At 38.6% G+C, this 27,582-nt stretch overlaps 1 long non-coding RNA gene across 1 annotated transcript; it reads right to left on the bottom strand.

Annotated features, from left to right (window-relative positions):
• Positions 1 to 889: 889 nt before the first annotated feature.
• LOC119727183 lies at positions 890 to 25,067 on the bottom strand. The gene is made up of 3 exons (XR_005270918.1): positions 24,940 to 25,067; positions 22,381 to 22,515; positions 890 to 15,099 (listed from the first exon to the last, which is right to left on the bottom strand). It is a non-coding gene; the product is annotated as an uncharacterized LOC119727183 (long non-coding RNA).
• Positions 25,068 to 27,582: the final 2,515 nt, after the last annotated feature.

Genomic DNA, 27,582 nt, shown 5'->3' with positions numbered 1-27,582 from the left:
TCAAGCTGTTCGCTAACAAGTAAATGAAGAGTTTATTTCCAAAACACGATATATCCATTTGAACCAATGAAGTGAAAACAGTTTGCAACTTTATCAAAGTTTTAAAGAACACAGCTCTTTCCTAAATTCATTTTTTGCTTTATTGTCTTCTTAAATTGTGCTGAGTCTATGTAAAAGCTGTTGAAACTGATTTTGGACAGCCATAAGAGAGCTGGATTCGCAATTGTAACAAAATGGCATTTATCGCAGTTTGAAAATGAACTCTTCAAATGATTTCTGGACTTTGAAGTAAAAAAAAAATACTAATCGATCACTGGGCATATATCACAGGGTAAACTATTGGTTTTAAAATTGTAAAAAAAAATACTTTGTACCTTTGCCTTAGGGGGCAGAAAAATTCTCGATGCAGGCCTCAACTAGGCCTACTGATGTCATAATGTCAAGTAAATTACAAAGTTACAGCAGTCGGTCTTCACAAGCCACTGATCAATCCACTTGATTTCATTTCTGTAGCAAAAACATGGAGTCTTTAGAAAAATCACACTTAATTTGTAAAAGTTCCAAGTTCTGGATCTGGTCTGTTTAGTAAGGTATGATTCATGGTCAGGATACTGACATCATTTGGATTAGCCAGGGGTCCCCATCTTCTCCTCTCCCCATCCTTCTCATTGATAAAACTCTTCCTGAGATCATGACTGGCACACTGCACAACAATCTTGGTGGAAAATAGCCAGGGTTCATAGCGGAACCCGGTGATCAGAGCTCTGCACACGTTCTTAAAGACGAGGTGGTATGCATTGGCCGAGCCTTGCGCCACCACAGAAAATGGCTGCCGCCGGATTTGTCCATATGAGGACAAAAAACGCATTTTGAAATTTCAATGAAAAACTTGGTTCTATAGTAATTTTATTTCAAATATCCTACATTATGGCTGAATTAAGATATTGAGCTGGTGTAAAGGTGCCAAAGGGGTTAGGCAAATATTTGTTTTACGTCATGGAAAAAAGCAACATATTTATACTATAAAGTAAGGCTGAATGAAATATGTGTGTACTGTTACTTGCATTAATTACAATGATATTTTGATCACATTGATAAGGGCGTCTTCAAACGGCTGGTTTTAACCTCTCGCTTAATGGCTGAAAATGACCGGTCAATTTGAACAATTTCCAAGCTTTATATCAAAGCACATAACCAAAATTCTAGTAACATTTTAATGACATATTTGTTGTGATCATCAGTTACAGACAGGCATGCAACTGGGAATTTATAAAAATAAAAGGAAGAAACTCCAAACCACACAAGACTTTGTACAGTATAAGTGTATTTCAATTTGTAATGGCATTCACGAGAAGTAAAAAAACCAAGGAAATCAGCAGATCCGAGGAAAAGGTGCATGCCTGTACAAAGCATTTGAAATAATTTAAAAGGAACTTGCATTCCTTGGACCACAGATACAGCTCATAGGTCAGCTGCTATGGTTTATAATGAAAACAAACCTGTGCAAATGACAGCAGAATTTATGTATAACAAATGGGCAAATAGGCCTATACTTTTTTAAATTGACGAGAAATGTGTTAAAACCAGTCGTTCCGGCATGTGAATATTGTTTCTTGGACTGTAGCAAATTGTCAGTTAGGATATTTTGATGGCTCTTTTTTTTTCTCCCCTGTATAAGGTGACCGATCATCTGACTGAATCACTGGTGCTGGTGGATTTCCTGCAGATTCCTTTTCAAGACTGCTTGGAGGACTTGGGCTCGCCTGGAGCGGCTGACGTTGGACAAAAGCAAATCCTTGGCAATGAGAGGTTCTTGTGTGCATCAGAGCAAGAAAACTTTGTAGATCTGAAGTCCAAAACTTTTGTTCCACGTTTGCCATTTTGCATTCTGTGAGGAACCACCTTCATTGCCAAGGATTTGCACAAAGTCGTCTGTGATGCGACCATTTAAATTTGAAGTAGGTCTCTCTCAAAGACGGCCATCTCTGTAGGAGAACTGCAACTGCATATTTTACGTAATCAAGCACGCATTGCGCAGTGTTGAAAAAGTTCAAAACATTTGCACTTGTTGCTAGAAATGTGTTCAAAATACGATGCAGCAGATGTGCCTTATGCAAGTTGGCACTCAAAATGCCGATGCACGTGGCTGGTCTGTAGGAAATGACGTCATTTGAGAGAGACCTGTAGTTATCCAGGCACATGTCACATATTACAAGCAGCGTCCCAAACGATAAGAACCTAGTTGTGTAATGATCTTGAAGAGGCCTGATGTTTCAACTTGATCAGAATTACGCATCGTTTGTTTCGAAATGCTTAGTCTTGATATGGACATAGGAATATTCATGCATTGAAAAGCAAACTCTGACAACTCACCTCACTTTTTTCAAAGTGTTTGCAATTCAACTCTTTCTTTTTTCTTCAAATTTTGGAGCAAGGCCTTCATTTTGCCACCCATTCAAGCTAGATTCCTGGAGGATTCAGAACTGTTAGGGGTACTACGTACTCACAAGTACTTCTTAAACGTCAGAAAATTAGAAACTTTTCCCCAAAAATTTGTACAAATTGTTGGGACAAATTTGTCGACATGTGCCTGGTTAATATTTTTGAAAAAGTTAGACATTGATTTAATGCCTTATTTACGTATTTAAACAAAAATGTATCGAGCTTATAATTATATACACATAGATCTACAATGGCACATCATACAGTTATTGGAAATAACAGCCTAGTCTCTGTTCCTGTGCTCTTTTCAAGTTTCACCCCAAGAAATTAAAAGTTGTTTTTTTTACGTTGCTATTTATTTGCAATTCAAATGTTATTTTCTTTTGCAAAAGACATTGAGCGAACAAATCCATCCATGTATTTAGTTATGGAATATTTGCTTTCATATATTAACTTTTACCAGGCCCAATAATAATATTTTTGTGTGTATCATTGGCGCAAAAGCAAACCCAAAAAAGCATATTTTCAGAGGGTTTAAAACATGCCCCCCAAAAATCTAGACTTTTCTATTGAAGTAAAAGATACATGTGAAAATTCACTGAGAGAAAACATTAGATTACAATGTAAGTTGAAGAGCACAGGAAGAGGAACTTTACGGTGAACTTTTACTAAAAGGTTCCTAATATTTTATGAGTACTTAAGTCTGTCGCACACTTTAAGAAAGTGGATGTTTTTATTCAAAATTTAATACTAGTATATTTAGAAATTCACTATAGAATGGAACTCGTACAACTTTTGTCCATCAATTCGAAAAATCCAGTACAAAAAATTTTCAGAAGTAATGCTGTTCCTGATGTGGTTTGACATGATGATAAAACACTTACAAACATTCCATTTTTTCTTCTCTCAGAAAGATTGCATTTTAAGAAGACAACTTAATGCTTATGAATGAATAACTTATGATGTGCCATTGTAGATTGTTGGTTTTTTGTGACTCCAATAAAAGTATGTTGGTTTGGTGTGATGGTTTCTTTTATTCTTGACATACCTGCTGTCTATTTTCACAAGTTAGCAGCACAAAAGAATGTGTTCATATTTTGTTGGTTTTAGTTTTTTTTATGAAGATGTACACAAGCTTAAAATATCCACACGGATGTTGCTCTATTGAAAACAATGAACTTGTATTTTTGTTATGGTTCATGATGACTATACACTCAAACGTGATAATTCGTTTAGCGCTTGCCAGAAGTTGTAAAAACAAAAGGGATAATTTTTTCTCTTTATTTGTAATTGGCAACAAGTTCAAACTTGCGCTGTGAAGCTTTAGAAAGTGTGCTGCAAATTATTCTTGTGAAAATAGACAGCAGGTATTTTTGAAGTCCAGTATGACACTAGAGGGCTCCCTTCCCTATTTGAAGCTTAAAAATACATGAGGGCGCCCTTTGACTTTTGAAAAAAATCCACAAACGCATTTGTATGTTTAAAGTTTTCCCAAGTTCATTTAAACGAAGGGCGCCCTCTTTATGTGCATAGTTTCAGCAAGGAAGGGAGCCCTCTTATTAGTTTTTACACCAAATCAAATTGAGAATGAAAAAGGGCGCCCTCTTGTGTCATGTTTAAATTTAGAATAACTTCTAAAAAACAAATATTTAAACAAACATAAGATAGAGGGCGCTCTTGTATGAAATGTGGCTTGGGCATAAGATACAAGATACCATAAGAGGGCACTCTTCTTAATTTGACTTTAATTAAAAATAATGAGGGCGCTGTTCATGAAATAAACCATGAAATAAACCATGAAAAAAGTACCAAAGTAATTGTTTCAACTTGAATTTATTTTTACATCTGGTGTAAGTTATTTTTTTTTATCTGACCTTGAACTTGACCTTGAACTTGGCTTTGAACTTGAACTTGGCCAAAAAAAAAGCCCAACGCATACAAGTCCCCCCGAGGCGTGCACGCATGGTGTTCCCCGCCCACAGACACCAGCAAGTCCAGCGAGTCGCCCTCTATCTACATCAACTCATGATCAGTTGATCTTAGTGCGCACTAACTCCCCAAACTTGAAGTCCAAATAATCGCAAATGACTTGGTTAACTCCAACATGATAAGGATCCTTATGAACTTTTAACAATCAGTTTACTTTTCCAACAAAGTCAATGCCTTATTAACCATTTCAATTACTAAGTATTGCCATGGAAATTGTATACCAACTATCACTCCAAAAATTGCCCAAGTAGAGATCTCTCTCACATCTACTTATGATTGTCTCACTCAACATTTCCATCGTTCGCTGTTGCATCATGTTTCTGATCCATTTAAATGAAATGCAATACAAACAGGCTACAATTTGCCAGCTTTCTCCGATATTTCCAATGCAATAAGATTTTAGGACATTTATATCTGCTACCATTTACGCAAATAACTTCGATGATATAACTCTGAAATCTCCCTGCCGTTTAATCACATCAACATGTACAGTAATCAGTTCATCTCATGAGTGTGTCATTTCAAAATGCATATTATTCGTAAGATTTTCACAAGAACTTGTAAGTATATATTTGGTTTTGACGGACATGCACGTTTAACTTGAACTGGCAAAGACCAAAAAACCAATTCAGGACAAGTTTAACAGGAGGCAGACGTAACCTTTTAAGAGAAGGTAACAGTATTATCAAATTTGATCTTCAAGCTCTAAAGCCTTGCCAATTTTGGAAAGCTTCTTTGTACTTGGGTAGTAAGTACATGTACATACTGTACATGTACATGCTATGTACATGTACATGTACATGTACATGACATGACATGTACATGTACATGACATGACATGTCATGTACATGACATGTACATGCTGTACATGTACATCGCATTTCCATCAGATATATTTGACCAAATAAAAGTCGGTGTTTTCTGGCAGCACTTACACTAGTTTTAAGAACGTCGGATTTTGCAGATAAGATATAGTTGTGCCAAGTAAATTCAAGTAATTACACCAATGTATTTGGACTTCAATTTAATTAAATATTTCAATTTGCACGTTCAAATTTACCGAAGTGTTCTTGGTAGGATTTACAGGTTTTAAGAAGTGAGATTTTTCAGCCAAAACTTCAACCAGCATTTAGGTCAGACAAGTCCCATTTCAAAGCAACTGTTTTCTTTATCTCTCTTGGACTCGGAAAGATAGAATTTTTGTTATTTTGTAAATTTTGCGCATATTTTTCTCTCCTTTTTTTGACAAAGTTTGCGTACATTTGGTACAATAAAGAGTCAATTTTTGACATTTCTCACACAGTCCTGATTTATATGGGCAAATACACTGAAACGGTTCTTTCAGTGGAGAAATGTAATCACAATTTTTCTTTGCTTTGTGCCATCATAAATATCTTCAACGAAGCTGTTGAATTATGCACTCAACGTACATGTACAATTCAATTTGTGCACTCAATGTACATGTTAATGTACATGATGTACATGATGCGCATGTTACAATCTAAATCAACCCACACATTTTGATTGGAAGTTTTACGAGAGAGAAATTGGTTGTACTGAAACACATTCACAATTTTTCTTTTGGAATTCTTTGGATTTCACACAGTATTTCAATACTGAGTGATCTCTTTCATTTCTACCGACATCGGGCGAAACTCTTCACAAATCTGTTTGTTTTTTCAAACTGACAATAGGCAAACCAAATCAACACACATTTTGTGCACAGAATGATTGCTAGCTTATAATGTCACATTCTTTGAAGCCGTACGCCAGCCTCAAATGAATTAGATTTTTGTCAAAGAACATTTTTTTTGGAGGGGGAGTATTTTTTACCCCCCATGTGCAACCCGATGTGCGTTTCTGAAGAACCATGTTACTTCCTGGTTAATGTGCAGTGGCGTAGCTCATGGGGATGGGAGGGGCCTTCTAACATTTGGAGGGGGCGGTCTGTCCAATTGGACAAACTGGGATCTATCTCAATTCCATGCTCGGCCCATATTTTGGCCAACTCAAGATGGGCCCATAAAAATGAAGCCACAAACATGGCGACCAGCCATGTACATTCAAATGATAATGTCGAATTTCATGTTGGCCCCACATGGACAATTGCATGGGCTTTAATTTGCCCCTCCAGTTTTTTGTGGCCCCTCCTTCATTCTAGCTACGCCACTGTTGATGTGGTGGCAATCTGCCCCTCAGCATCCTCAGAAGCTGTGGCATCATCATGACACAGGGACAGCCTTGTCCCGCCATGGCCATCCATGGTCAAGTTTAATTGAAGCTTTCATTAATTCATGCACTGTACAATGACAACATACATCCTCATCTGTTTGTGCTTGCTAAACCCACATGTGTATCATGGCATTCGGAGTAAACATACAGGGCGAGTCAAAAAGAAAGTGACCTGGATTAATGATTTTTTTTTCTTAAAAAGCGATCAAATTTTATGCATCAATGAAATATGTCTTAATCACTGAAATTGATCCAGGCTACCAGAGGAACCTATTTCTGTAGCTGTTCATGGAATGCTGTTGGAAGCTATTGAGTGGAGTGATAATTACAGATTACACACAGGCATTGAAATAAAAATGAGATTTTGATCATTTGGGTGAAGACTGAAACATTCTTTTTTTCAGTCAGATTTTGTGTTTTTAATCTGAGGAACAATTACGTCAACTCTTTTATTTTCCTGAAATAGTGATGACGAGTTTTGTCAGTTTTTTGCAAATTTTCGTTCATTCATCAAGGTGGGAAAACGACCATGTTTCACTGTATTTAATGCGTATTCATCAGTTCATACAACGGTAAATGATCAGTGGTGGACAGCTGAATTTTGTGATCTTTTTGTTAAAATAGACATAACTTGGGCATAGAGTACGCAAAATTGCGAGAAATTTTCAGTTACTAGTCAATGACACGTACTTTATCCTATGTTATTTTTTATAAAATGGAGCAAGCAACGTGTTTTAAAAGCCTTTTTTTCTCATTCGGTCACTTTCTTTTTGACTCACCCTGTATTGCTACATGTCTACATTACAACAGATATTGCACATTTATGCTCACATGCAAACCTAGGCAGGCCCTAGGACAAATTAATGGCAGTTTCTGAGACTGATTCTCCAACAAGACACTTGCTACTGACTTAGAAGGCATTTCAGTGATGTTTAGGCATGCAGCATGCAAAACTGGGCAAAAAATGTTCTTGGTTTCTTGCCTGACCAAAACATATTGGATTGAAAATTACAATCACTTTATCTGCACTTTGTTTAGCAATTGAACTAGACCAACCATTTTGTCTCGCAAACAAAATTGAGTGCTCCTGCAGGATTTGAAAATGGAACACTGCCATAATTTAAAATCAAGATGACTGCGTATCAGAAGGATTGACACGGTCGTTTTTGGCTAAGTGAATTGCAAGTTTAAGTTAGTCAAATGAAAGAGCAGAATTTCAAAATAAGGCTCTTTCAAAGTATGCATTTTGTCAGAAATCATTCAATCAGCAAAACTGCCATTCATTTTAAGATTTATCCTGGGACCCACCCCTTACAACTTGTAAGACAAGACCGACCTTTCACTTTTGAAACACTTAAGAGAGGAATGACAAAAAAGTACTAATTTTACAGGCTAAACCTATCTTTCTTGGGACAATGTTATAAAATGTATCCCTCTTGCAGTTGCACAGAGCCTGGTGTACCTACATGTACATAAACTGAGATTCAACCCAATTGACGTCAACAAAATTAATAAGTCCTAGTTATTTTAGATCTCTCTGAGTATGCCCAAGTAAAGGTTAATGGGTATAAAGTTAGGAACACTGTAAAAATGCATGCTTGCAAAAATATTCCATGGAAAAAAAGGAAATATTCCTGTCCCAGTTGGCTATCAAGTTAAATTAGTTTGACTCACTTGTACATTTAGTTTATAGAACAATTAACCCTATAGAGACAAAAAACCAGCTTGCTTTTTCCCTAGTGGGCTGACTATATTACTATAAATTATTCAACTGACTTGAACCTTATTGTTATTTTCTGACTAAGAAAATGTGCAAGTTTTCCAATTTCATTTTATCATACTGAGCTGTCCTGAGTTGTTTATTGAAGTGTTTATTTACTCCTTAATTCAGTCATGTCAAAGGCGTCTACTGAACATTATGTGAAGTGTTCAACGTTTTTATTTTTTAGTAATTAGGTTTATGTACCTACATGTACATTTGTAATTTGGTTAAATTTATTTCATTTGCCAGATTTTGACCCAACGTACAATTTTTTTATAATTTATTTATCACATCATGTTTAATTCACTGTTCACTGCATTGTACTCATTCATGTTCTCAGAGATGGTCTTTAGCGATATTTACATGACATGCAATGAATCATTACATATGACAGGGAAAAATATTCAGATGCTACACGCTCTGCTCAATTTTAAAAATAATGCATTCTAACTCTGTGACGTATTTATTTGCTGCAATATTGAATTAAAGAGGTTTGCTGAAGTTTGCCTTTAACAGAATTGTTAATATTACCTTTTAGCTTGTTGATAATAACAAATGAAAATACTAAGAGTAGTTTGATCAATTTTAAAGAGACTGAAGAAACTGAAGAGATTGCATATTTGCTTAGAAACCTGCCCTACATTTGTATGCTCGTACAGCCCTCTTAGTACTAAACGGAATCTAAACTTGACCTGAACAATGACTCAAACAACCTTTGATTTTTCTTTTTAACCCTTTAGTGACCTTAGCCACCGGAGAACTGAATTGCCAGATTAGCTGATTAGCTATTTTAGTATTCGAAAAAAAATCACATTTCACAACATTTGCCTTGAATAAGAACTGCATGTTCGACAGGATTTTAGTTGGTTTAGCATTCGAATACGTCCCAATTCACAATACCAGCCTAGTCTTCTTCAGTCTGGAAAATGCACTTGGAGAAGTAGCGTTGTACACCAAGAGAGGTATGGTCACTAAAGGGTTAAAGCATGGAGCATAGCTAGTCTTCAGTCTGTGGCAATACCAACATGTGTCCTGAAAGATCTTCACCTTATTTGACAACTGACACACTACCGTCAGGCCCCAAAGACCATATTCCTAGAATTTCAGTTTTAGTCAAGTTAAAATTAGATTCAAGTGTGTCAGTTTGATGCAAAGTGTGATATCACTTTGCACTTTTCATTTTTGCAAAGTCATGAGATAGTGAGAAATAAATTTAAGTCCTCTGCTAGTGAGACAAGATAAATTAATTTCAATGTCAGATTGGTTTCAGCAACCTTTTCAAAGATTCACAATTTTGAGTGTTTGTTTCTTGGCGAGTGGCACCAATTTGGTCTAACTCAGAGCAGACCAACTTTATGGTGGGTTCTGTAACATCTACTCAATGTTGGACTTCTTTGCAGGAAGATTTACAATTGTCAGATATCAGACTTGTATTCAATTACTGCTCTCTGATGAGATGTCGAACACAAACAACTTACAATGTACAGGGAAAGTTTTTCAGGTTTCCAGTACCGGTACACTTAGAGCATATGATAACTTTCTTCTGAATGGAAGTGTACAATACTGAATTTTCTTTTCTGAGGTAGCGTGCAAAGGTGCGAACTGGCCAATAAGACAAAATAAAACCGAGTACACTGTATTTCAAAGTTTTGATTTAAAGTCAAAGCTAAGGTGAAGATCTTCCAGGACTCTCAAAGACATTCAAAGTTAAATGTCTTCTTCTTAGTTTTTAAAATCAATTGAATAACGAATACTAACAGGTGGACACAATGGCACGACCTTTGTTTTAACGTCTCATATCCCACTTAAAAAATGCATACTGACAGAGAATGAGAATAAACAATTTCAGTTTTGCACTGAAAGGGGTCGTGCAACTGAAAAGAGCTTTTGCTTCAAGGCTTTTCAGCTGAATCTGTGTCACTCGCGAAGATGGAACTGCTTTTATTGCAAGCCTAGATTTCCAAGGCTTTTTTGAAAGTGCACGTTAATTTCCAATTGCTCAAGAGCACACTTTGATATGGCTCTCGATCACTGCAGACAAGTGAGCAGCTCAGATCACAAAGTTGTGATCACAAAAGGTCCTCTTAAACAGACCTGGCAGGGGATTTCCCCATGCAACCACCTATCAGGTGGGTGATGAATCTATGGGGGGCTGCAGTGATTGCTCAAGCCCAAGGTTTTATCCAATCAAAGGATTGGAGTGTAGAGGTCAAAACATTTGACCATGAGTTGAGTAGCAGCACTTTGAGTGCTTGCAGTGAGTGTTGAGTCCAGAAAGTTTACTGAGATTGGTTGAGATGTTTGCGCACCAATACACTGGTTGCATCTCTGTATGATTGTAGGACTCAATGGACACTTATAAGAAGAGTATTGACATCTCTTCGGCAATATCAAAGTTTATGAAAACTGATCAGTTCCTAGAATTGTCATGTCAATGCCTTTGTCCAACTTTGACTACAGTTGACAAAAAGCTGACATTTTGTTTCTCTTACTTTGTTTTTTCAAGTGCCAAATTGAGGCTAAATGGTATTGCCACAGACTGAAGACTATAATGCACAATACTGTTTTCCTGTAATGCAGACAGATAGCGTTTACTCCTAGCCATGAGATACACATTTTACCGTTGGGTTTAGCAAGCAATGAGGATGTACACAGTGCATGAATTCATTCTACAAACTTCAATTAAACTTACCATGGAACCATCTGGCAGGACTGGCTCCCTGTGTCTGACACCACAGCTTCTATTTGCTAGGATGCAGGGGGCTTTTTTTGTCCACCACATCTTCCATCTGGCCAGGAAACAGCATGGTTCTCCCCCTCTGCACACCAGGACTTCTCCCCTACAATTTGAAGAGTTTGGCCTTCTCTCCTTTTTTTTTCAAAGTTTCTTAAAATTTTCTCTCCGTTTTTTCTTTCGCACGGCAGTTTTGATGATAAATATGATGGCAATAGCCCATTCTTTGCTTTTTTAATTTAATAAGAATTTGTTTCCTTTGTGTTTTTAAAAGAGCGTTGAATTTTTAAAAGTCTCTTTTAAAGTTGCTTTGAAGTGAGGATGATTTTCTTCTTCGTTTTTTTCTCTCTTTTTTTACGATACCAAAATTTCGCATTTTGAATATTTCTGGCAGAGAAGCTGCCTTTTTTAAATTTGGGAATTTTGTATATCACTCGCTTATGTTTATCAAGTTAAGATTCGTATGCTGCCAAAAACACAAATGTTATTTGCAAACTCATTTTTTAAAGTGATACATCAGATGCTGAATTTAGAGCAGATTTGACGTTTGATTCAGTTAATTTTAACGATTTCCTTTTGATATTTCCTTATTTTTATCCGTGCATGTCTAAGATTTGAACACACTCTATGAGAGAACTGATTGTACATGATGACACAATAAAAGGCAATGAGATTTCAGAGTTATACCATGGAAGTTATTCACATAAATAGCGGCTGAAACACCTGTCCGAAAATCAAACCGCATTGAAGAACATCAGATATACCAACAACAGTACCCATTTGTTAGCAGATCATTTGGATCAACATGATGCCGTGGAACTATTGAAATGCAAGCGGGACATCAAGAGTAGATGCTCGATTGATCTCTAGATTTGCAATCTCCAGAGTGATAGATGGTACATAATTTCCACAGCAACACTCGGTAAAGAAACAGCCAAAAAGACATCTCCTTTGCAGAAAGGCAAACTAATTGTCAAAGTTCAAAAGGATCCTTACCATGTTGAAGTCGACCAAGTCATCCACGATTATCCAGACCACAAGATCAGGAAGCTAGCACACACCTTGAACAAAAGACCAATCGTCAATGCAGACAGGGACGACCCACCAGACGAGCCGGCATCTGCGGGCGGGGAACACCACACGTGCACGCCCCGGGGGGACTTGCATGCGTTGGGCTCGTGTATATCAGAACATTGCCTGTTGGTAAAATGTCAAGTATATATGGGTTACTCAACAAATTATCATACAAGATTATACATGTATAGCCAGCACTGGAAGCATTATTTCTTTCTGTTCTTTTTTTTAAGTTCGGATACTCTTTTGATCATTTACTACAGTTTTTATCCATATTGCCAAACAAATGACCAAACAAAGACTGCTTTCTCAAGTTTTCAACATAGGTGCGCACGCAAAAACTCCTGCATGTACTTAACTGTCAAATAACAATGATTTTTAGCAAACATTTTTTCGTTTACTTACAAAATGGAAAACTTGGGTTGCTCAATTTTGATGAATTGGAAAATGTGTGAATAGAGCCAATATTTTTCATTCATAGTCAAACATTGTTTTCTACATAGTATCAGTGCTGACTATACTTGATAAAACTAAAGCTGGGTACAAGATTGGTACATGTACAATGTATGGCTGAAGCAGGCAGCTAAATTGCGATAAATGCATCAACATTTTAGAAAAGTCACTTCCGAAAAGTCACTTCTGAACAAATTTGGAGATTGATCAGAGGTTGATTTGTGTACTTGTTTGCAACGTTTGACATTTTTAACAGAGAATTCCTTCTCGCCATTTTGGTGTCATGTAATTCAGCTTTTTGCTTTGGAATGCCAAACAAATAGCCTTTGATTTTAATGGGAACCAAATATTAGTCCAAAGGGAAGATTTTGGGCTCAATTTGTGGATTATAGAACAATTTGGTTTAAAGAGGTGTGTTTGCATTGTGTGTCATCAGTTTGTCAACAAGGAAACCAATCTTGCACCCAGCTGTTACCATGCAGGCAATGCCATAAACAATATTTCAGTTAAAAATATCAATTAAACGTAACCAGCTCTCTCATAATCACAATTCTTGGGAATGAATGTTTTCATCAGAAAAGTTTGAGTGAATCTGTGTCTGAAATTTCACAAATGCTCAAAGAAAGATTAGTCAGAAAAAAAATGCAGCACTGTGACGATAATCAGTGCCTCTCAGCCTCTGCTTGTTAAGTGGGTTTCTTTTTGGTGATTAGCTGCAATTTCAGGCAAGTAAGTGGTGACACTGAATGAAATAAAGGAAATCAATTGAGCAAAATTTTTTTTAAAAGATTAAAAAATCAATTTTGTGCCAAAACAGGTTTGATTTGAGAAGCTGGTTACGCGCAATGTGTAGAGGCCTCTCGTCCATTTTCACATTTTGTGATTCAATTTGATCTCAACAATGAGTGACATCAACTGTGGATCCACAAAGAACAAATGTTTTGTTTTCAAGGATTTTGGATTGCAAAATAAATTTCTTGCAGGAAAACAAATGCGGGGATCATGTTCCAAACTGTGTCTCTGAGTGATAATGTATTCATCATCAAATACTGTGATTGAAGATTTGTATCAAGTTCTTTTCAAGACTTTAGACTTCTGTCAAACTGTGGTTACCCTTGGCAACCAATCTGGCATATCAGGTCAGAGGTTAACTGTAATGACCTCCAGTGACCTCACAAAGAGAGAGACCTCTACTTCTTTTAAATAAAATGGTCATTCAAAAGAGGTCCTTTTCTCCAAAGAGTTCCGTTTTTCAGAGTTCTGTTCATGACAGACTGCAACAGTCATTCTAAATTATTGAGAGTTTTTGATGATCTCATGATCAGCATAATGGTCATCTCATGACCGCTGGTACTGTATATACAAATTGTTCATGTATCCCTCCCATCATATCTCAACAGTTTTCCTAACGTTTTGTGTGACCTGCGAGGTCCATTCATACATGGCTCAATGTGAGCTACATGTATCCTTAGAATCAGTTTTGTGTCCAGCGGGAGAGATTTGTTGAGGAGGAAGTCATTCTGGAGCAAGTCCTGCAGACTCCTGCTGGTGCTGGTCTACCTGTAGCTCACAAATTCCATCCAGTCAATGCAGTCAATGCAACATCTGGACAAGAGAGATCTCCAATGCATCCCAGACTGCTTCCTTGTTTGGTTTCAGGAATCAGTTGCTGTAATGTCACATTTCTCACATTTACTGTGACTGAAACTAGGTGCATGTAGCTCATCAGATCCAATGTTGATTGGCAGTAGGTAACAGTTCACTGGGCAGCATGTTGTAGTGACATCCAGCAGCGTTTCAGAATGTAGAATTGTCCATGACAGGAGAAGAGTGTCTAGATGTAAATGGGTTTGTGGCTTGTGAGTAGTCATCCTGCTGTTGTCAAATCATGCCAGTTTAAGCTGCCAGGGTGGTGCTGGGTCAGCTGCCAGGGTGGTGTTGGGTCAGCTACCAGGGTGGTGTTGGGTCAGCTGCCAGGGTGGTGTTGGGTCAGCTACCAGGGTGGTGTTAGGTCAGCTGCCACGGTGGTGTTGGGTCAGCTGCCAGGGTGGTGCTGGGTCAGCTGCCAGGGTGGTGTTGGGTCAGCTGCCAGGGTGGTGTTGGGTCAGCTACCAGGGTGGTGTTAGGTCAGCTGCCACGGTGGTGTTGGGTCAGCTGCCAGGGTGGTGCTGGGTCAGCTGCCAGGGTGGTGTTGGGTCAGCTGCCAGGGTGGTGCTGGGTCAGCTGCCAGGGTGGTGTTGGGTCAGCTGCCAGGGTGGTGTTGGGTCAGCTGCCAGGGTGGTGCTGGGTCAGCTGCCAGGGTGGTGTTGGGTCAGCTGCCAGGGTGGTGTTGGGTCAGTTGCCAGGGTGGTGTTGGGTCAGCTGCCAGGGTGGTGTTGGTTCAGCTGCCAGGGTGGTGCTGGGTCATAGAATCTGTGTGAAAAAAACAAACATGACAGATCTTTAGGAGATGTTTACTGAACTGTTGGGACTTGGGATACCATGACTTCTACAAATAATTGAATTGCTAAAATGTACAGATATCAGGATTCGACCTTAGCGGTGGTCCGCTGGCCAAATGCCAGTTGAATTGCCGGCGGACCAGCTGCAACACCTTGCCAAGTGGTCCGGCTGGCCAGCCGAAAAAATCGGCAAGGGCATCACAGATCAAGAAAGCTCTATGCAACCGTGAACTCGGTATGGAATTTCAATACCGCGGTATTCATCCTTAGTGTTCAGAATCTTCGCAAAAGCCTTTAATTCAAACAGAAAGACAAACCACCTTGATCTTTGACGTGTTTGATTCCATTCTTTGTGGTTCCAGGCATCCACTTTCATGTCTACATTGTCAATTACCGTTGACAGATAAGGCGCAATTGTTAAGCTCGACTAGAAAACCTGATACTTCAGCAGCTGCAATACCACAAAGGCCTTTGTAGTTCTGCTAACGCTGCCGTTTGCGGTTTTCTTTGTGTGTAAAGTGTCTTCACGGAAAGTTCAAACAATGTTTTACACATGGGAAAGTTTTGACGGTCGCGACAAAAAACTAGTCTGATAATTGTTTCTCCGTGATTGTTTGAGAGATTTGAAATCTACAGCATCATGCGTAATTTTTGCCAAAACATAGTTCTCAAGAATATCAGCAACAAGAAAAAACGTGTCAATCATATCTATGACCACCAAAACTTACAGGCTTCAGTCATGGAGCAAGATTCCGTGCTATATGCGTGCGAGGTGCACGTGCAAAGGGAAGGGACTCGCCTGAATTCACATGCGATGCTGAGCCGTCCGATGTAGGGAAATTGAGAGAAAAAATTTTTCAAAAAAAAACCCCAATAAAAAGCTATGATTTCTCATCATGGGGAAACTCTTGTCCGATCTACCGTAAAGCGTACACTGAACTTTGTTTACGACAGCCCCCGAATACACCTGCGTCATGTGCGTGGCTGTACATGTCAGTGCATGATACGCATACCCGCGGTGCCACACTGGTTCCGTACAGAGTTGGGTTGAAACACGTGCTTTCCCCCACGTACTGCATTCATCGATCTAAAAACACCCTTTTAAAAGAATCTGAACGGCCATTTAAAACCGCGCTCGGAACATTTGTTTCATTCATGTTTTTGTACGATTGGTCCGTTGATTATTCATCGGTACCGACGTGCAAAGGGAAGGGACTCGCATGAATCATACGATGAGCCATCCAGATTAAAAATCGAGAAAAGAAAATACTCCAAAAGAGAGCGTAATATCAAGCCATGATTTCTCATCGTGGGAAAACCCCCGTGCGATCACGTTACAAAAGCCCCCCACGCCCGTTCTGCTGGGTACAAAAGCACACGTCGTGACATGTGTTTATTCCCACGCACTGCATGGATCGAGCTGATTGGCCATCTAAAACGGCGCTCAAAACATTTCCCATTCATGTTTTAGTATGATTGGTCCGTTCTTTATGAAGGTCGCGGCACTGACAACTTCATACTACCATTGACTACAGCCTCCACAATTGCGCATGTCTAACATGTGATGATTATTAGAATGACCAATTACGTGAGGAGTGCGATTATTCTTTATAGGAGTCCGATTTTCACATGACACCGGCAAACCCTGGATATGTATGCGCACGTCTGACAATTTACACTGTCAAAAGAATAATTGTAACAGGATCTCTTCAATGGAGTGATTTAACTTTGGCAGGAAGAACACAACTTCAACAATGGCATCAAATAAGAAATCAATTTGTGTACATTTAACCCTAACCCTGCCAAATGCACCAGTGGTAAAAAGTTATTGCAAGTTGTTGAATTTAGCAGCCTCCTGATCTGATGCATTCCACCCCAGCATTCCGTTCACGTATGTTTCAGCCGCTTATTTAGTTTGCGCTCATGTGCACTCAAAATATGAAATACTGATAATCAGCAAACATGGATGCCTGCAGTCGCAGTTTGACCCACTGAGAAGTATCGGTCAACATCACGCTCGAAGTACTTTGATAAATTTTTTTTTTCCAGGACGGTGGACAGGAATTTAAGGCAATCAAAGTCTTAGGGCAATTCCACGGTAACGGAAGGACGTTTTCACTCATTAAACAAAATTTCAAATGTGCATATCACAGACACTGTTATTAGTTACAGCAAGCAAATGTCACAATTGTATTGCTATAATGCTACCTTCAATTTCCACACTTTTGGGGGCATGAATACCTCTCTGTGAATTGTATGGGGCAAAACCGCAATCATATTTCAATGGTAGGAAATGGAATCCCTTAAGCTTTATCTATACTATACCAACTTTCATTTGACTTTAAGTGTTTCGGTAATATAATTACAATGTCTTAAGTGGATTATAATTCGGTAACGGAAGGACAAAAGGTTTACTCAATTATAGCATGAACAAAATGTGAGTTTACACTAATTATACAAGTGGAATAAATTGCTGAAATGTGTAACTGAATGTGAAATCAACAATAGGCAGACCTGGCATAAATAATTATACCCAAGAACAGTGTTCTAGCCAGGGTGAAATTATAGCGTAGGGGTAATTTTGGTTTGGCGACTAATGCGAGCGCGGAGCGCGAAGCCCTTACGGCGTGGGGTCCGGGGCCCGCTTAAGGGCCCTGAAAAATTTTGGACTCTAGATGCTCTGTGGTGCAATCTGAGGCGATTCCCTGACACTTTCCCCTGATTTTTTTTATGTTGTTGTTGTTGATGTTAATGTAATGGCACGTTCGGCAACCTAGTGCCCTCTGTGCCATAAGCAATACTTCTGCGTTACAGAACTGTAGGCTAATCAGCAAAAAAAGACGTACGACATGAAAAACAAAGACACTTCGTGAGAGCTGCGAGAGATAAAAAGAAAGAAATGCCAAAAAAAAACCCAAGCAGTGACAGTTCGGTAAAGCATGGAGGCAGGAGTGGGGGGAGCGCCAATGATCCGCCGAACATGCAGTGTCGCTGGTGCCCTGCAAGGCCAGACCATTCACCATGCAATTTAAGGGACCGGGCCCCGCCGGGTTCGTCGCAGGTCCGCAACGCCTTCAGGTGATGAGGGCAACACTGTGTCCAGCCAACCATCGACGCTCCCCTCTCCCGCACATGCGCAAAATCTACAATATCAAGGAGGCGTGGCTAAGCAGAATAGATTTCTTTTTAGCAGAAGTGTTTAAAATTATAAGAAATTTTGTTTTATTTGTTTCAATGATTAAAACTCTTGCTCCTGTAAAGTTTCTTCTGTCTTCAAATTTTAGATTATGTTAACAATGTATAAGTTGTTCCAAGATCGATGCTTTCTGATATTTAACCATTTTTAGTAGTTCCTCAATGTTTTATAAAAAATTGGGATTTACTTTGTCAATATTAAGTGTGAGAACAAATCGCATGAACATTTCATATTTCAAGAATTAGCCTTGTGTTGTGTAGCGCTGCCGTAGTGGCAGTAGTTCCGATTTTAAATTTGTAAATAAAACCATCCGATCGGCAGGGAGAGAAATTGTAAAACCATGGAGGTCTCAGACATAAAAAGTCGTCAGCGATTGCAATTTCAATATGCTACAACACAATGTGAAGGAGAAATCTCATTTTTGTTATGTTAACAAATATAATTGTAGATAATGACGATGAGAAATAATCACCGGGAATTGCTTCCTACATTTGTGTATCCTGGCCGCGGCCGGCCCCGGCCGGCCTGGTGTGCGGGCGCGGGCCAGCCCACACTGGCTATGCCGGCGAACTACGCGACCCAATTTCCCTCAGCATTTGAGAAAGCTACGCATTCGTGGAGCGCTAAGAAACTTGCTTTGTTGCAATACTTGCTGATTGGTTTTGTCCTAAGAACAAACAGATCCGTTTTTACTACCAAACTTATTGAACTGTTATTATCAGCAACGAGTAGTGTAGTCAAAAATCCAAATTTTCGACAGCGACATTCTTCGAGAAGAATTCTTCACGTGCGGTCATCTTTGGGGACGGATCCATTGATATCGTAGGGGTGCTTAACCTTTCTTTGGACATCGTTTCTCAAATAAATCCTTTACGAAAATTATGTTCCGACGTTGAAGGACTTATTTTCAAACAGTAATATGTTTCGGACTTGATAAAAAGTATTATTTATAATTTTAAAACAGTTGAAATGCTTGTAAATATTGACCTTAGGAAAGCACACCCGATAGCGCAAAATGGTGTGGTCCACAGAGTGCTTCGTACGTGACACGTTGGTGACACGTACGTCTGTACAGAGCGCTGTATCTACGCAGCACAAAACAGCACGTGCTTATTGCTATCATAGCGAATGCATGTGGCGCAGCATCACAGTAGGGGTATCGTACGGGGTACGTGCGGTGGGATCGTTGTTTATTTTTCGCTGTGTCGTACGGCCAGTGTGCAATGCTCAAAGTCGCTACGCTTGTACATGTATGCGAACAAACGGCAGATATTTTTTTTTCGCAACCAAAATTTATAGCGTAGCGGTAGCATAGCGGTAGCGTAGCGGCGCGATTTAAGCGTAGCACTTATTTACGAAAGCGTAGCGGGTGCTAGCGCTATTTGATGCCTGGCTAGAACACTGCCCAAGAAACTATTGAGATAAAGATACAAGCCTGCTAATTAATGATAACAAATGAAAAACGAAAACAACCAAAAACATGTAATTCACGAACAATGTAAGACAACTACAGAAATGGACTTCAAACCCATCACCTCAATCCTTATAAGTTTAAATACACAGTATTTGAGCACTTGAGTATATTGGTTAAATGTTCACCAACAACTTTTAATAATAATACCAGTAGGTTCAGTGGTTTACCTAAAGAGTTGGGGGGGGGGGGGGGCGACCAGCCTACATGTACATTAAAAACATCTACAGGTAGAACTGATGGCTTCAGAATCATTATGCTTTAAAAAATGTTTTAGGTGTTGCTTTTACATGTAATCGAACTCTAAATTCCATGTTTGAAATCAAATTATAATGATTTAGAGTATTAACAATAATTAACTTATAAACATCCAGCCTGAAGTTAACTTAATTTGTCAAAAATTGCACCTCACATGTCTTACACATGTAAATTGTATGAAAGTGCCCAATAGTACCGGTACTTTCTGCCATCTCATTTTTGACTTAATTTGCTTCTGGAATGGCTTCACAGAAATTGTATCTTTCTCTATTGTCCATGAATGGTGATAGCAGCAACTTAATGATTTGATTTTCTGCAACAACCATGACAACTCCATACATGTATGAGTACCGGTACATTGACATACATGTACATTCTGGTACATGTACATGTACATGTACATGTACATGCCTATGCCATCCTTTGTAATAAACACCTTGCCCTGCTTATACCACCTTTGTGAAGGTGGGTCACATGAATGTCCTTTCAATGCTCATTATACATGCATGTAGCACAGTGATTTTCATTTTTCAAACATGAGCACAAATGTCGTTACATTTGATAAAAATAACATTTGTCCTCCCGTTACTGTCCTTCTGTTACCAATTTGGTAACGGAAGGACGTGATTTAATTAATTGTAATTAAGAAACGAGAAGTACAGAAGTGTCAGTTATAATGTCATATTGAAGGCCTACCTAAACTTGCTTTGCACAATAACTTTCATTGCATTCATACTGCAAGTTTTGAAAATAAATTAAAAATATGTATTTTTCCAGGAACGGAAGGACATTTTCGAAGGCTGAAATATTAGAAGTCACTGAAGCATACCAAATTACGCAAAACATAAAAAAAAAGTTTCAGTCAGTTTTTCAAGACCAATACTTTCTCATGACAGAAACTGATGGCATTAGTACATATTTTTGTGTGTGTATTGGTAGAATACTATTATATCACTATTTATCACATTTTTAGGATTAAAACAGGATTATTACGTAATCCTATTTTTTGGTTCTAGAAATGTATCAAAAATATAATTCCGACTTCAAATCTTAAAAATATAGACTTTTAGCTTTCATTTGACTCCAAATCAACTTGTTTAAATCACATGCATTTGAATTTTTTGGTGTCATGTCCACTTTGGTGTGGAATTGCCCCTTACAAGTTACATTGCCTTAGCGCAAAAAACAGAGAGTATTTGATGCATTTGTTTTTGTTTTTCCGTGTCGTGTAGTACGAAAGTATTGGGTCACAAATTCAAAACAGGAGATAATTTTTCAGTTTTGCCGAGTAATTGTAAACTTGTCTTCACTGAAAAATGGTAAAGGATGCCACGGAAAGTGCGATGTATAAATATTATTTAAGTCGGAAACCGTTTCAGTGAGAAAAGTAAGGTCTCACGTTATACGTTTTTTTCGTTGAATGTAATGTTATTGTGCACGTACCTGTACACAGACCCTGGAATCTGGCCCGTAAACATACCTAGCCACGCGCCACGGCGATCCGTTTGTAATCTTTAAACGCGTTGCAAATGTGTACATTTAACTGAAACGATTTACAACTGACTGGTTCCCGGCCCTGAAATGCAGTTAAGTACGATCATAGAGGGCACTGGGACCAGTATATTTGTGCACGAAGCTTTCATAATGGGTTTACTCGAAAAAGGATGATTTTTATAAGCTACAGGTTTCCTTCTTACATCAAATCACCTGTAAAATGAAAATAATCTATCATCCTTTCCGATGGTACTACGGCTGATCTAAGGTAAACCCGGCAAATTGTCCAAATGTGTAAACCAAACTCAAAAGCGAACGACGTTTTTCCTTTTCATTTTGTATGTTTTGTGTCCATAATTATTGGTTTTTTTTTATATATTTGAAAAGGTTCTTAGCGCCGTTACCACACTGTAGAGACAATTTATATCTTTGTTCACTTGGTCTACTGATAATTTTTGGTTTGAATCATCTTTTAAGTACATTCAAGAAGGATACATTTTAAGACATGAAAACCAGACAATCGTTCAGTGCGTGGTCTGCTACCGCTGTTTGCAAGCCGACGACGCGGAGGAAACCATTGCGCATGCGTGAGAAGGCAACTAAATGCACGCACGGTCTATGGGGCTGAAACATACGTGCGTTGCATTTGGCAGGGTAGGTGCTTGGTACCAAGGCTGGCACTGCATTCTGTTGCATTTGGAAAAGAAGTCTGTTGGGTTTTTTTTCTCCATTTTTGCTTTTGTGTTGCCAGACCAGTTTTATACAAAGTTACTAAATGCCTACATCACATAAAAACTGGCACCATTTACCAAAGAGCAAGTACATGTACTTACCCTGTGTCTTTGGTCCCTGTGACTACCATGATACCCGACAGTTGATGGACAGTTGAGAAGATTGGGTGCCTGGGTGGATACATCTAACAGCTGCAGGTGGGTTGGTGAATGGTGATTGTCTTGGGGATAATTGATCTGTAATGAAGTAAGTTAAAAACAAGATATTAAAACACGTAGACCTATATTAGTTTTTAACCAATTTCAAATGCATGCTCATGACTCATCCTGCAATTATCAGGAGAAATTTATCTTATTTAAAAAAACTGAAAGGAAGCAAACCTACATTGTAATGTCTTACTGTTCCCAAGAAAAGACACAAAAATCCTGCTGTGACCGTCTTCAGGAGAGTGCCTGAACCTTTCTTAGAGTTTAGGCACTCTCCTGAAGACGGTCAGAGCATACTGACTGGAACATCGAGTTTATACATGTACCTCTGGTTCTTTTCAGAACCACTCTCTTAGTTGAGAAATGATTCGCACATGGTGTTTCCGCAAACCTTAACCTTTCATTATACGCATTTCCTGTCGTTTTCAGTCAATGTACAATACACAAGGGTCGTTCAGACTACGTTTTAAATTCCCTTAAAACACCGGTTGAACTCGATTCAGTGTAACTTTCTTGCTAAAACGATGTCTGAACGCTCTTTTATTTAGACCAAATCGAGTTCAACTCAAAAATAAAGCGGCAACTTAAACCCCCTCGGAGGGAGGGTTTAGCGAATAACCAGAACGAGTTTATCTCCTAGTACGATGTCTGAACGGTTTTAACTAAAGCGCTGCCCGTTTTAGCCAGCGCATTGACCGGGAGTTACGTAACGCCTTCTCCGTGGCGCGCTTTTGTATTAAGCAAACAATGTCCTAATTCTCCTACATGTACTCATTATCCAATCTACATGTACTCATTATCATAAACCGATGCATCGCGCTCAGTAATGGAATCGCGCCTGGGATACCGGGACCATCGAATGAACCCTGGGCACGACCACATCCTGTTGTTATCAGCAAGTCTGAAATTGAACACGTTCGTGATCGCGAGGGAAGCTCTCGGAATTGAACGAGAAATTTCACTTTTCATTTGGATCGTAAGTAAACTTTAGTACCTCAATCTTAATCATTGATCTCTACTTGTACCTCAGGTGGCGTATCTAGTAATTTGGAGGCTGTTCTGAGGCTGAAATCTGATGTTTTTGTTGGCCAATGTTGGGTTTTTAGGTCAACGGCAGAATTGTGTCACACGATGGCAGCGCTTTTGCTTGGACCCTACTACCGCCAGACCATGTCTGAATGTTAAAAAGGCGATAAGTTGGGTCCAAGTTACTCGGCCCTGACTGGTGTCAATGATTGGTTGATGTATGAGTGCTGTTTCCAAGTACCAAGTATTAGTAGTCTGGTTCCACATTAGAAATACATGTACTGTTCAGAATCTTTTGGTACCCCGAAACCAGACTAGCTTCCATACTGCGTGGTGCAGTAGGTGTGTCGATTTGTGCAGGCTTGTTTCAGGTTAAAAAAAATGATTTTCCTTTCAATTAACTGTTCTAAATTTTAAAAAAAGATTAGGGTCAGTGTAATTAAGAGGGGGATCGTACATATCCTCTTGTGACCTTTTTTTTGCGCACTTAGTACGATTTTTTTCTTGCATAATCTAAACCCTACACAGTTATGGACTTTAATATTGTAAGAATGACTCATAAACTACATGTACATGGACAAATAGTTTGAACAATGTCGAACGTCAAGTAAGCACAAGAACGTCGTCATCTGCAGATAATTCAAATTGGCTGCCACGAAAGTTTCGTGCCCATAATTCGCGCACGAATGGAAAACTTCATTCTACGGAGTCTCCATTGTGTCCTACTTCTTAAAACAATGTGGATCGATGTTTGTTGAATAAATATAAAGGATATTAGTTTATATGCACAACTTTGGTCTTTACATGTAGTTTGATAAACTAAGTTTTGTTTGCCATCCGACATTGTACTAAATACACGTTTGTTTAAATATGAAATGGGCCTAAATGAATTTCTTTCGATTTTAGTAAAAACAACTGCATGCAAAATATTTAAAATCATATCATAATTGAAAATTTCAGGTAAATAAATTAAATCCAAAAATCTTATAATATATTTTTGTCAAAAATCTAGCTTTGTTAAATCATATGCATAGAAAGAGGTCTGAGACTTTTTGTTTTGCCGAAAATCAACCATGTGCCAATTACGTCATAACATCATTTACAAATTTATACAGATTAGGGCCCTACTTTGCCACCCCCCTGATGACAGATTTTTTTTGACAATTTTTTTTCAGCAATGATTGAAATAAATTTTTCTAGAGTTTTTCTGACATTAATACCACCAAAGAAAACCTGCTCAACAACCATTACAGTGAAAAGTATGCATAATATAATGGTCAGTTTCGAAAAGCGCCCCCATTTGGAAAATGGGTACAAGCCAGGCAAACGCATGGGAATGTCGTCCGGAAACTGGGCAACATGCATTCACCATGATTAAGTTAATAAAATAAGTTAACAACCTTTTACTAAAATTCTGGGTCTACTCACCACGACGGGGTTATCTTACTCGTACGTCCCAAGTATTTACATGCCTAAGAATCGTCAAGTGCACCATAAATGACCCCATAAAAGAAACCGAAATCATGTGTCCATGTGCATTTTCCCGATCCACAGCCATTTTGAATGTGCGCGCGCAACGCGTCCGCTGATTATGCGCATGTGCCACCAAAATTGGTAATAAGCGCGATTCAAACAGTTACCAGTGGTCTTCTCTGCGGAAAAACTTAAAATAGTGCGGATCTCCCTGTAGTTTTTTTAACCCTCGGGTCGCCAAACAAAATGATAATAATAATAACAATGATGACAATAACAAAATAAAATAACTTGACAACAAACAAAACCCCAAAATCATGCAGAAAAAGTAGCATAAGCCAGCTATCCCCGTCCTTGACAGCTAACCTCCGTTGAGCTTATTAAAGGAATATACAACATTTGCAAACATCGAAAAATAAACCTACCAAGTTTTTACGAAATAAGTTACTAGGATGTTGGTAAATGACAGTCTAAAGCATCCTGTAAAATTATGGCACCTGGTGTCAAGTCATTTTCAAGAAAATGGTATATTTGTATACATTTCCAACGATGGTCGGCCGACCACCGTTGGAAAAACCTAACTATTTTTCAACTACAGCTCCAAATTTACAAATTTTTTCAGTCCAAATTTTGTTTGCTGTTGGTTACATGTTCTTGAACGGGTGCAGGCCAGCTGGTCTGGTTCTCTTACCTTACAACTTTCCGACATCTATAAATTGATCCATTTTATCTTTAGTGGAGTCAGGGAACCAGACTACTTAAACATTTTTGGTTTTCTTGGTTTTCCAAGGATTTTCGAACACAACACTTCAAACATGTCAGTTAAACAATAATTGATCTATTATACTAACCCCTCAAATAGTTCATTTCTGAAAATTTCAGCAAAAGCCAATGATGTACATGCAACATTATTTGCAAACATCAAAAAACGAAATGATCAAATTATCACAAAATATCTCACTGGATTGTTAGGGAATGACAGTCTAAAACATCCTGTAAAGTTGTGGCTCCTGGTGTGCTGACATTTTCAAGAAAAACTGTATTTTCCCAACGCTGGTCGGCCGACCAGCGTTGGAGAAAACTGGCTCTTTTTCAAAAAAGTGCTCTTAATTTTTTTTTTTCATATTTAGTTCGTCTGCATTTTCTTTGCAATTGATTACACACCTGTGACGACTACAAGTCTGCTAGACTGATTCTCTGATCTAGTTACAATTCCCCAAAGTCTATAAATTGCTCCGTTTCAAGTGGGGTCAGGGAACCAGACTTCAATAATATGATTGGTTTTCTTGGTTTTTCCAGTCAGTGTAACAATATTTGCTATAACATACTAATCCTCCAAAATCATTTATTTCTGAAAATTGCAGCAAAAGCAAATGTTGTACATTCCATTTAACCTGGATCCGCCGGTAAGTTAAGTCGATGCTGATGAAGTATAGGGGTGTTTGAATGTGTTACCAACTTCTAACATTCTGTAATTAAGTGGAATCAGTTGGTTTAAATGATTAAAATGACCTCAACCATTTTATTTTGCCAAATATAAGATTTTTACCAAAAAAAAGTGATTTAAATCATTAAAAAAGACTAAGGTCTACAGTCTTTTTATTGATATATCTAGCGCAGCCAGATATCTATATCGATGTATTCTTAGACACGCTGTGATCCCACTGAATAACTGCACGATACCGCCTGAGTCACAAAGCGCGTATACGTAACACACTAAATGATTTTTGGAAGGTGAAAATGATGACATTCAGCGCGCGCTTGTAACACCAGAGATTCGCAAAGGTGGGCTCAGCTCCGACATGTTATTCGAATCTGATTGGCTCTTTTTGAGTCTGTACACAAACCTTGCGTATCATGCATTAGTTAATTTTCAGTATCTCTGTTACATTTTTCTTTTGTCGAACGGAATTAAGGCTGTATCCTTGAATTTCAAGCGAATAATAAAATATTTGGGAAGTCCCAAACAAATCGTCAGCGTTTTCACGAAGGGACGAATTTGGCTACGGGGTGTTGAACAGCGGTTCCGAGAAAATCGGGTTTCAAGTTGGTCACTTTTGGAAATATATTCGTCTATATTTAGAGCACGTCGACTAATTTGTTTATTATAAGCTGAGGTCTTCAAAAAAAAATACAGAATAATAGAATAATTAATTGCTGAGTAATTAATGTCCGTACAGATTTGTCTGTTCGTGCACGCGTTGTTCATGTTTTGCATGGGCCGCAAATTGGCCCATGCACTTTCGCGCTAAAATTATTCGCTCGTATATGGGGGCGCTGTTCAAATCAGACCATTATTAATAACACTTTATTACAGAAGCGTAGCCCCTTAACCCAGCTTGCTCTAGTACTTTTTGGCACAGGCGGACATTACAACCAGTATATTTTTGGGGTGTCAGAGCAAGGGGGTGGGGGTTCACCTAGCTGGAGGGGGAGGGGGTTGACCCCCCCCCCCCAAAAAAAACCCTCTGGACAGGGGGTTTTCGGGGTCAACACCCCCCCCCCCCCCCCATCTGCGTCGCCGTGTACGTGTCAATCCAAGCTTGCCCTAGTATTGTTACAAAATAAACAATACAATTTTTCAAAACTGTTTTTTTT

Source organism: Patiria miniata, unplaced genomic scaffold, assembly GCF_015706575.1.
Source record: "Patiria miniata isolate m_02_andy unplaced genomic scaffold, ASM1570657v1 HiC_scaffold_20, whole genome shotgun sequence".
Taxonomy (NCBI): Eukaryota; Metazoa; Echinodermata; class Asteroidea; order Valvatida; family Asterinidae; genus Patiria; species Patiria miniata.
This window is presented reverse-complemented; position numbering and strand designations above follow the sequence as displayed.